We start from the raw sequence: 12177 nt of genomic DNA on the forward strand, positions 1-12177 counted from the left end.
TGATGCTCATCATGATTTGGTTTCTTGCAATATGCACAAAATAGTTATTCCTTCTTGTTGGAAGAAGAACTGCCTTGTTGTGAGGAGGAAGATTGTTGTGTCTCGGATTGTGATTTTGGCTTCCACTGCTTTTTCTTGCTGTTGGTAAAACTTTTTCCACTTTGATTTTGGTTCTCATTACTAACCACCAATGTCGTAGACTTGGATGACTTGAGAATTCCCTTATCTATCAACTTGGATTGTTCCAACATCAACATTTATGCAAATGCATCAAATGAAGCCTTAGTGAAGGCACTTCCCATGGTCAACCTATGAGTGTTGTAACTTGAAACATAAGATGCATACTCTGAAGGTAGCCTCTTCAAGATGTTATGAATCAATCTATCATCCTTCATGGGATTACTACAATCCTTAAGTAGTGCTCTCAATTCATTGACTTTGTTGACATAGTCTTGAATTGTGTCAAAATTCTTAGGATCCAAGAGAAGTAGATCATCCTCAATTTGGAATCCCTTTTCCTCATCCACCTTACCATACAAACCTTCAAGTTTTTCCCAACCACTTTTGGCATCCTTAAAGCTGGAAATGTGGAAGAAGAGATCTCTATGAACACAACTCCTAATAATTCCTATAGCCTAGTTGTCTTTAACTTGCCAATCAACTTGTGCATTAGCATCAATGGATTTTACAATTGTACCATCGACATATAGATTTAAACCTTTTTCCATTAGTCTACTCCATACAATATTTTTCCATGTAGTATAATAGTGTGAAGTTAAAAGTGGAATTTTAGGTGAACCCGTGATGCAAAAAATTAAAAAGCACAAGAGAGAAAAAGAGACACAAGAACACAAGACACACACCCCCTATTCACTCAATCAAAGAACCCCCCCCAAAAGTGATGCTTTTGGCACTTTATATGTAGTGCGTTTACAATAGGCCACTTGTCAAAATGGACAAAAGTGGGCTTCTAATTTTGCTGTTTACAACCTCCTCTTGGAGTTCAAATCTGGTACTTAGCAATGTAGCTTAGATATACAACAGTTTTGAAGCAATACAATGTAAAGGACCTATTTCTGAAAGTGGTATTTCTATCCACACAAACCTATAATCTAATTGCAGATCTGGAAAGTAGACGAAAAATTATGCACTTTAACAAAAAAAACCTGAAAATGTGTCCAGATGAGCTCGTATAGAGCATTTGAAGTTGCAAAATGCAAGATTGGACAGGTACAGTCGCCAAAAATTGAAATTTCTAACGAATCCGTGCACAAAAACCAGAAAATAATAACACCACTAAACAATTCAAGAAATTCTAGCCAACAAAAAAAAAAATTGCACTTGTTTGGAGTATGGATGACTGAGATATGGCCTCCCGAAGTCGAACTATCAAATCAAAATTGCATATGGTGAGGGGTCTGATCGGCAAAACACTATGTTAAATTTGACGTCCAAACAGTTGTCGCGACAGTGCAATCTGTCGTGCTGGTGGCGATCAAACGACTGTCAAATTTAGGCTTATGAAATGCTGACGTCAGTGAAAAAGGCCCTGGGTGACATGGTAGTACGAACGAGTGATGTTAGCTACTGATGTGGACTATACTGTTGTTCTTATGTGTCCTTGCTGACGTGGAGCTAGCACCGCATGGCAGCTTCGAAATGGCCGTGTGGTGCAGACGTGGCAAAAGTTGTCGTCGACTATGCAAAGGCTGGTGGGAGAGCTAAAGTGATTGGCAGGGATAATAATTGTCGGCATTGCGATTAACGGCGTCGGGGGGAGTCTGCCGATGGGTTTAGTCCCACATGCCCAATGTGAAAGAGAAGTGGGGTGAATAAAATAAAAGACCTGCGGATTTTAAAATCGGTTGTGAGGTTGTCAGGTTATTTGAGATCTGTCGTCTGTTTGAGAAATGCGGTGTCAGTTTGTGTGCGGAAGCCACTGGAATGTGTGGTGGCTGATACGAGGAATATGCCGTCGAACTATGAATTACAGAGAAATATTCCGCGAGTGCCAGGATTTGACCACCTGGTTAGCATGCAAAAAAATTCTTCTCTACAGGCCTAATAGGCCAAAAAAAATTGAACAAAATGCACAGATATGAAAAATAAAATAATTGCAGAGACGCAAATATGCAGATCTGAAAATAAATTACCCAAATCTAAAAATGATCATACCAAATTCTGCAAATTGGGCCTTCGGGTGCCGGTTTGCAAAAAAAAATTTGTCTGAATTTTGACTATGGCCTAAGGTAGGCAAATTTGTAGTCAAAATTCACCAAATCAACGCTCCGGACGCAATGGTGAGGTCCGCTTTGGCTCTAGACGCTCCCAATGACTACAGATTCTCCGGATCTGAATCGAGGTCCTCCGAGAGGTGAGGCAAAAATGGTCTCCAATGGCTATGTGAAGAGAAGCTCCCTCAGCTTTAATACCATGTAAGAATTTGCCTTAGGGCAAAATCGCCCAAGATCAAGAAGCTCAAGCACTAGCACAAAATGGACCAATAAAGTATGATTATAATAACAATATGAAAATGAATTGATGTACATACACACTAGAAGTGCCTGTATATAAAGGCCTCTAGAATGACTAGGAGTCAGCGAAGAGATAAGACTCACAACTAAGCACATGTCCACCAAAAGTGGATTATCCTCCATTGTGCATGAATGTACATGCAACAATGAGAGGATAAGTATGACAAGGTGTATCTTGTATAGAGATGTTGTAGACATCATGTACTTAATTAGAGTGTGAACAACTGTGTTGTCTACATGACAACTCAAATGATTATGCAAACTCCTGTGTTGTCAACAAGACAACTCATCTAACTATGCATACTTCTAGGTATCTATATGATAAATAATAAAATAATGCATTAACCTAAGTATACTTAAGTAAAGTGTAATTAGTAAATACGTAATTACACCAACACAAACAGATTAAGGGGAAGAACATAACAAACACTATTATTGATGGAGGATCAAGAGTCAACAAAATTTTGAAATACACTTGAAAATGCCTTGGGAAGCTAATCCTTTTTCCATTGACATTCCAACTAGCAAGTGCAAGCCAATATGGAATCAAGTCGTTAAGGACACTGATAACATAAATGTTTATTAGGATCTAATACTTCCTCCTGAATTTTGTGGCCATTGAGTTACATAATAGAGCGCACAATGCATCACTCGAGAGAGAATGGCTAGTAGCAACCAAAGCCAATCACTATTGGAAAAAAATACAATCTCGAATTGAAAGAAAGGGTCCAAAGTATGCAATTGATTTAAAGAACCAAGCCATCAATGAGGAAGCAGTTCCATGGATTCATCAGATGCAAAATCTAGAGCATACTGGATAAAGAGTCAAGGTTTGATACAACAAAGGAATATTGGAGTTACAGTCATGCTTAAAAGATGAAAAAAATCCCCATAGCCTAATTCACTAGCAAATGGGGGACTATGAGGTATTTTCGTCAACGTCTAATTTCTTCAAAGTTGCAACTCTTGGTGAAGAGTGAAAATGCTTTTAAAAGGTTGCAAAATTTATGTTTGCAGGATGTAGTCCATGATTGGCAAATGACGATTATAGTAGAAGTAATAGTGGAAAGGAAGAGGCAAAAATATTATTTGGTAGTGGGAGAAGAAGATAATAAAATACCCAATTGCATAAAAAGAACAGTGACACAATCCAACTATATAAAATGGTTAGATTACATGTTACTAAGAGACCCCTCTCCTACCCCCTAAGACGCATCTTAGAGACCTCCAGTATAAGAGTGGCATCCCCAAGTACTAGTGAGGTCCCAAAAAATGTCCCCAATGCACAGGTTTTCTTGGTTGTTGTCTCTAATGTCTCTCGACCAACAATTGATGTCTCCCACCAAAAACATAGGGCATAAGGTGTTATAAAAGCCCTTATCTCTTATCCTTTATCATCACCCTTGCAAAAATCATTATTACATACTTATTAGTAATGATAATGATAGCCACTATAGTTTTTTGATAAATTCTATCTATTGCCTCTCTAGAAAGACTCCTTGACGATGTATAATTATTCACTTTCCTTTTACTGTCATGATTACTAACAACTGTTCTTTTAAAGAGATCACCATAATCGAAATAAGAGATCTTTGCGTAACATCAATTCAACAATTGGGAATAATGGAAGCCATTGAGTATCTCCAGAGTTCTCAAATATCTTATTGGGACAAATCCATGCAAGCCTTCTCCACCATCAAAAGAACAATACAAATTTTTCCATAATCACGCATCTCATATCCTGTGGCATGTGTATCAACATTAACTATCAATATTTTTTAATTTCAATATGTAATGATAATCTAATATGAAATATATATTGTGAGTTTTAAACTTTTTCACTCTTCAACACAATGACTTTTGACTTTTGTGTATCTAAACATAAAAGTTAATGTTAAACTTTACCACTATTCTTGTTTTCAAAATTCTCTGTCAAGATATTTTTAACAAATTATTAAATTATATTAAATGAAAATTGACATCTCCAAGTACCCCTATCTCCTATTTTTGAGAATAAGTCATACTAGTGTTGGTAGCAGTCTCCAAGTACGCCCTATTTTTGAAAATTAGTCATACTAGTACCAATACCAGTCTCCAAGTACCTTGTTTCCTGGTAATCTTGTTAAATTATGTTGTACGACCAAGCTACATATAGCATGGCGAATTCCTCAATCCCTTTACATTGTGTGCCAATAGCATAAGTTACACTCAATAGGGAATACATTTTAGCAAGCGCCCAACAAAGTGAGTCATTTATAACTTCATACAGTGGCCAAAAATCCATTCACTCAACACACCATATGACCAAGCCAAATATTTATTCTTCTCAAAATCAAGCACTTCCAATCAATCATTCATCACAAAATCAAGCACTTCCAATCAATCATTCGTCACAAAATCAATCACTTCCATTCCTTCATTGTATGGTGACTTGTTTTGTGTAATTACAACAATATTTCTTGCACTTTGTATAATGAACTCCCCAAAACATACAATGGTGGCTTCAATTTCTCGACATCATTCACAACATACAACACATCATTCACAGTGCATATTATTCTTCGTACATTGGGCAGAAAATTTTCATATTGTATGGAAACATCTGCATGTTCTCGTATGGCAGCCCCCCTCCCTACACATCATTTGACTCCCTTCACTACTTATACGAAAAAGCATCTCTCATACAATGATGAAAGCATCTAAGCTTGACCAGACAATGGCAACATTTGTAGTTGGTGGTAAAGGGCAACCACCTCTTCTTGGTATGCAGTATATCATTTGAAACCGCACTAATTTTGTCAGCCAATAATGCAATTTCCCGTGCCATTTGATAGAATGCTTTCTTCATAGTGTGACATCATTTTGCATGCCTTCATCTCACAACAATATACCATGATACAACAATTTTATTCCCTATTTGATATCATACATTGGTTAATTAATAACTCAAATCTTTATTGCTTAATTCTTTTGGCATTGTTATGTGGCTCTGACGGTCTCAATTGAGCTTCACAACAAGGGCTCTGCTCCTTTTGCTGTGGGCATTAGACCTAGACCCCCATCGCCCTCCTTTGATTTTCTGAGGACAGACCAAGTTTGAGTTCACAAAGTAAAAGTCATTGTGTAACTATCCATATCAATCTTCATTCATGTCATTTGATGGGTAGATGACTTTTCCTTTTTGAAGGGAATGATGTAGTCAACATACAAAGTCTATTGTTATGTTTGATTATATTGGTTAACTAAATATGTGTTAACTGTTCATATTAAGTGTTTGTTAGCTTTGGGTAGTTATAAGTTGGTTGATTGACGTTTGGTGCCTACTGGCAACCATAGAGTCCTTTAAGAAGATTGTGCATCATCAAGGAAAGTAGTATGATCTAGTTCGATCAACTCAAATGCCTAGTTGACCATCTCTAGTCTTCTTCTGTGATAATTTCACATGCAGATAAAGATATATTTTACTCCTGTATCTGGTTTGCATTGCCATCTCTATAATTAATTCATGTATCTAATTAATCAAACATAGCAATTAACATCAAGTTGTTTGTATATTATCCCTCTCCCATGGACTCTCTTTCATTTGCTGATAACATGTATTAATTTGTTCTTCCTTTCTCTTCCCTCTTATCATTTTCTTTCGACTTTCTTTTCAAAGAACTCTTTTCAATTATCCAACAGTTCTACTGCCTGTGCTCATGTCTTGGCCTATTGCATGTCACTTCTTTGATCATCTCTTTCATTTTCAATGTCTTTTAGTGCCTTGCAGTTCTCTTATCTGGGTTCTGCTTGCTCATTTTGTCAGTGAAAACTGTGCTTGTGCTTGTTTGGACAAGGGCCTGTTTGCTTTGGGATGCAACATTTCTGTTAGCCAACAGCCACAAGTTTCTACACTTTTTCTGATTTCTCCTTGAACATTTTTATATCCTCCTTTTTTTTCTTTGCCTTTACATTACATCTATGTTTACTAGTTCTCTTTTCAATGCTCACTAGATCTTGCATTCAAAAATTCAGTGATCATGTGAGCAAAGTTTCACAGGGAGGTAGGCCTCCTCGCCATCCTGAGATTCCCCTAATAAGTTTTTAGCGTTAAGTGCATGTGCCTCATCCCTTCCTTCGTTAGCTTTTTTATTGTTTCATGGACAACTAACAGTGTCTTGTCTTGTTACCAATGCCTCATGTACCTTGCTTTTATTCTTTCCCTTGCACAGATCTGGATCTGATTGAGCTTAATGCTTTCTTTTATGTAAAACTATTGGACATTTCTTTTACCATGTGCCTGTTCTTGCTTCTGTATCTATGTCTGTATCTGTTTTTCCTTTTTCTGCCCTTTGATATTCTCTGCCCTTGCTGGAGCTAACACCTTATTATCCTTAGTATTACTTTTGAGAAAGATTCGTTGAGTCTACTCCTAAGGGAGCTGCATCTGATGAAGAAGGTGGAACAACAACATATGGGGTGAGCTCTCATTATGGGAAGAAGAAAGCATGAAATCCATATTTCCCACATGCTTCAACTAACCCTCCCTAAGAGAAGATGCAAGCATAATATGCTGGAAGCATTTGTCACCCCATTATTATCCTCTACTCGCAAAGATGTGTCTAATTGTGTCATTCTACTCAAAGAAGGGTCTTTTTTAATCTCTAATAAGTTATCTCGGTTCTCCTATCTGTGAGCTTAAGTAGCTAGCAAGTTGTTCTATATTTGGACCATCCAAACTCCCAAAAGATTAACATGCTGGCTGTCTAAACTCTTCTCATTTGCGTTAGATTTATCAATGATAAGCAGTTCCCCTTACTGAATAACCCAACTCCTAAAATGATCTTTTTTATAGATTTCTGACTCATGCTTCTGAGATGATAAAAGTCTAGTTATTTGCCATTTTATTTGTTGAAAATTATGCAAACTATGTCCCACCCTTTGTTGATATTAAATAATATATCATAAAAATATTTATTTAAAAAACTGAGGAGCTGGGGCTTAGCTACTTACTTGTTCAGAGCCCAAAACTAGGGTTTCTGGAATATCTGTTGTTGTCATTGCCTCTGCGCTCCTCTCTTGTTATGTTGCCCTGTTGCTCTGCTATTTTGTTGCCCTCCCATGCCATTGAACTAAAGCGCCAAAACAAAGTTGACAGCTATGTAAGCCTTTAAAACCACAAGAAAATCATGATTCATTGAAAATTTGACCATATCTTGTATGGTTTATGTATGGCTCCCTATAATTAATTCAATCTTGGAAGCACCATCTGTAGTTTAGGAGCTTCATTTTAATATTTTCATCGACTCATCTAAATCATTTTTTCTAATATTCTACTATACCCCACTTCCAAATGTGTTGGATATAAACAATAACATGTTGTCCAAAGAGATGAAAAAGCAAAAGGAAGACTTAATGTCCCTTATGTAGTATCCCACAAAAACAATCAACATAGCTGATCTGATCTTTGAGGGCAAAGCAAATTCACCACAACATGTAACATTCTTCTCATGTTTGAATTCCAAAACCTTTTTTCGATTGCAAACTCAGCAGAGCATGCAACATTCACTGATGTTTGAAAGACAAAAAGTTTGTGCAATTTCAAATTCATTAAGCCACACAATATTCAAATGATGTTTAAGAGGCAAAAAAAGACTATTTTTTATTGCATAATGGACCTTAACTTGAAGAAAGCTAACACTCCTTGAGGAAGCTTAAGATTTGTCTGCAACATTTCTGAATAATAATAGAAAATTGAATGTTCGCTGGATATGGGTGATTGGTGGATAGCAGAAATTCCACTGACTTCTATTAACTGAAATTGAGAGTCATGTAAGAAGGGCCTATCAAGTATGGTAAATTTTGCAACCATCTTCTGGGTGGACTCTGTAGTTTGTTTAGGTTCTAACAAACAAACAACCTAATCTAACCCATCCCTACTCTGTTTTAAAAGAATATCAATTACAATGAAGAATAATATCAATATGATGTTTTAGGTTAACTGCTTAGGTGGTTTAGATTGTAACAAACGATTGCCTAAACAACATATGCAGTCTAATCAGAAGATAATTCCATCTATGTAGGAATGGGTTAATGAATTATGACAAATTATTAAATTTGCAACGATGTTTTCGGTCGAAATGGGTAGGTCCTCAACAATCCATGTATTATAACCAATAGACCACTGAATTATGTTGGGAGGACCTATCATAAATAAACATAGTAACGAGACTCACCACAAGTCGAGTGAATCCTCTGAGTTAGCGAGTCAAGTTACCTCAGCCCCATGACCCTGGCTCCGTGGGTCAACTCGGCTGACTCGCCTGACTTGGCTGATTTTTAATTTTTTTGCCTTTGTAGTTACGTAATTGATGTATGTTACGTATGTGATCAAATTACCTTTTATTTTATGATGCTATTGTGTCTTTAATCTTTATTCAAGAATGGGTGCATGGAATTAATTTAAATCCAAAAAATCTCTAAATTTCAAGGGTTTTATCACTTTGCCGAGTCACAGGCGAGTCCGAGCCAGGTCACGAGTCGAGTTACCTTTGCCGAGTCCGAGTCGGGTCCAAGTCTCGTTGCTATGTATATAAATGATCAATTTCGCATTGCTGCTAAGAAAACAAAATACAGATGTTCTAAAAGTTTTATCAAACAATCCACACAATTCAACCAAGAAGACTATTTCAGTTAAAATAGAATTTAGGAAGATCTTTTGTGCTAGGTGTTTTAGATTGTTTGAATTGTGGGTTGCTAGGGTTCAATAATCCACACACAGTTCAACCCCAAGAACAATTGCAACTCTGTTAAGAGTGTCTCTTAACTATGGCTGTTGACAAAAGTTGCTATAACTTTCTGGGATAAGATGAAGAGGCTCTTTTTAAGTTTTAACAAACAACCCACACAATTTTACCAAGAAGCTTATTACAGTCGATAAGTAGGATATAATTTCCACAACAAGTCAAATTGTGATATTGCTATCAGGATTTAACAGTGAGATTTTTGAGTCAAACACATTGACCCATTTTTCATGAGTAGTGATTCAACATGAATCCATCTCTCAATATCACAGATTATTACAGTTTTAATAAAATTAAAAATAATATTTTGGGCTGGATTTTTTTAGATTATTTAAATTGTCGATTTATAGGTTTAAGCGACAAACATAGTCTGCCCCAGAGGATCATTCTAATTTTGGATCATCGTCTAGGATGATATCCTGGGTTAGACTGCCTAGGTAGTTGATACTCTGGACTTGTTTAGGTTCTAAGAAAACTACACAATTATAACCCAGAAGATCATTGTAAATTGATGAACTGCCAGCAAATTCCTCCCGAATATAGGGTAAAATAGCATGTTTCGTAAGCGGTGAAACATAAAGAACAACCATTCTTAAATAAAATGCATATTTGTAGTAAAAGAAAAAGTAGAGTAGCTTTGATAAGAAATTTGTAAAGAAAAAGTTGCAAAACAAAAAGTAACTTGGGAAAACATTTTTGCACACCCAATTTGTTGTTTCTGTTCTTCTGGTAATCTAAGGCTCTCTGATGAAACTTTTCAAGCGATATGACAATGAGAGTCTGCTTCAGAGTCTATGGACTCTCTTCTACAACTTTGCACAACGCATTCAAAGCCTTTTCATTTAATTTCCCTTTAAACCCCATTTACTCAGGGTAACAGATAAACTCTTATGTCTTAGTTTGAACTTTTAAATTGTTACGCGTCAGTTTCCTGCATCCATACAATTTTTTTTATAGAAAAAAAGAGAGCAAAAGTTATCCCACGCGGCTTGCATGCATAGGTTAATTTTTTTCCTTATAATTCCTATAGTCTGTGAGCGATGTGGGTCTTGGAAATTGAATTTTCGAGAATTTCTACCGCCAAACTATCTCACGTAGCCAAATTGAGCAGTTGCTCTAATCACTAGAATCAACTACTTATTTGAGGAAGATCAAGAGAAGAGAAAAGCAAAGAAGGAGAGACAAGTTAACCAAAACTTTGCAACTAGATTAATTTCGCTCTTGTCTTGTGGGGTGATCGTGTAGGTCCCATAGGCTTCTTTAGCCTCGTGGATGTCATTAAAAGCTATCATATCATCATATCAATGCTCGTTCAATATTTTCAATATTGCTTTAAAAAATAAAAGAGTTGGGATCCCATGTAATTATAAATGTTTTTTTGGTTTTTTTTTTCCTTCAATATTTTACAAGGTAATTTCATATTTGATTTTTTTAAGGCATTTATGTTTGTTGAGAATTTCAACTAAAAAAACATATAAATAATAATATGGGTTTCCCATAAATATTAAGAAAATATTATTTTATATTTTTGGTTGTTATTAACTTTGTTGAGAGCAATTGTCATGGAAAAGATCGTACACATAAATAAAGTAGATTAATTAAATAATTATATTATGTAAGCTAAGTAAAATGATTATTAGATAAGTCAATAATCAAAATATGTATTGTAATTAAATTTAAATGAAATATTTAGTTGGATTTTGAAGATGAGAGAAAATTGCATTGCTACTTAATGAAAGTCAAGATTGTATTTAGCAACTATGAAGGATAAGAAAGCAATTGTAGATCTAATGAAGGAGAATGAGAAACTGATTAAGGACAAGGAGAATCTAAAGGAAAAATGGATGCCCTAGTCATCAAATTGAGAAAAGACCCTAAAGCTAGGAGATCTACAGAGGATGTTCTAAAAGACAAAGACAAATTATTGAAAGAAAGGAAGAGATATTTAGGACATCACAATAAATTACTATCATGTAGGAGAACTTGCATGAAAAGAATGAATAGATTGATGAGTTGGAGAAAGAAAATGAACTATTAAAGCTAGTGAAGCTAATGCCCTATTGAAAAAGTACAATAAAAGTTTTGCCAAGTTGGATGAACAACTCAAGAAAGGATGAACAAGGAGACTAAAGAACTTAGATGTAATGCCCCCACCCCCGAAGATCCTTGGAACAAGGACAAATAAAAGCCAATACATTTTTTAAAAAAAGTTTAGTATCAAGCATGGATTCAAACAACATCAACATGCAACCGATCAAAAGATCGCAATGGAAGACTTAACCAAACAGTCCAAGCAACCAGCGATCTCAAAGTGTCACTACTTACCAATGCGTCCAACAACCAACTATGAAAGTCAAACAAACAAGAACACTTAATCTCTAAACTATTAAGCTCTAGAAAGGGGCACAACCCAATTGGGTATCCAAAACACCCTTCAAAACTCATTTGACAAGTCTGAAAATGCTTGTTGTTTGCCCGAGTAGGTTTTTGCACAAAAACCATGAGATACTTTTCCAGTATAGTACAATATTGTTTACTACTACCAGGCAATACTTTTCTAGTATCGCACTACAATTATCATGCGATGCTTTCCAGTATCGCACTATATACTTTACTATAGTTGTGCGATATTTTACTAGTATCGTATGATAGAACTTGTTATTGTCGTGTGATACTTTTCCAGTACCACCCAATGTTGAACCAATGTCACCGAGGTTTACAAGAAAAAAACCTGACAATAATTCTAGAAGGAAGATAGAGTTAGAACCTCCACACCGGGGAGTATTGGAACCACCAATGTCAAGGAGCAAACACTCAAAAGCATAAAAGAGATCAAATATCTCTAACATATAATCCATAAC

The 12177-nt window shown here is 35.9% G+C and overlaps 1 long non-coding RNA gene across 2 annotated transcripts in view; it reads right to left on the minus strand.

Moving 5' to 3' along the window:
- Positions 1 to 10350, minus strand: part of LOC149537130 (uncharacterized) — a 78750-nt gene extending 68400 nt beyond the window's left edge. The window contains exon 1 of one of the 2 annotated variants that reach the window (XR_016357999.1): positions 10021 to 10344. This is a non-coding gene — a long non-coding RNA (uncharacterized LOC149537130). Of the gene's footprint in view, positions 1 to 10020 lie in introns of both variants that reach the window. The other variant, XR_016358000.1, reaches the window with a different exon arrangement.
- Positions 10351 to 12177: the final 1827 nt, after the last annotated feature.

The sequence above is a fragment of the Cupressus sempervirens genome, chromosome 10 (assembly GCF_028749045.1).
Source record: "Cupressus sempervirens isolate cs-2001-9-10 chromosome 10, ASM2874904v1, whole genome shotgun sequence".
NCBI classification, from domain to species: domain Eukaryota; kingdom Viridiplantae; phylum Streptophyta; class Pinopsida; order Cupressales; family Cupressaceae; genus Cupressus; species Cupressus sempervirens.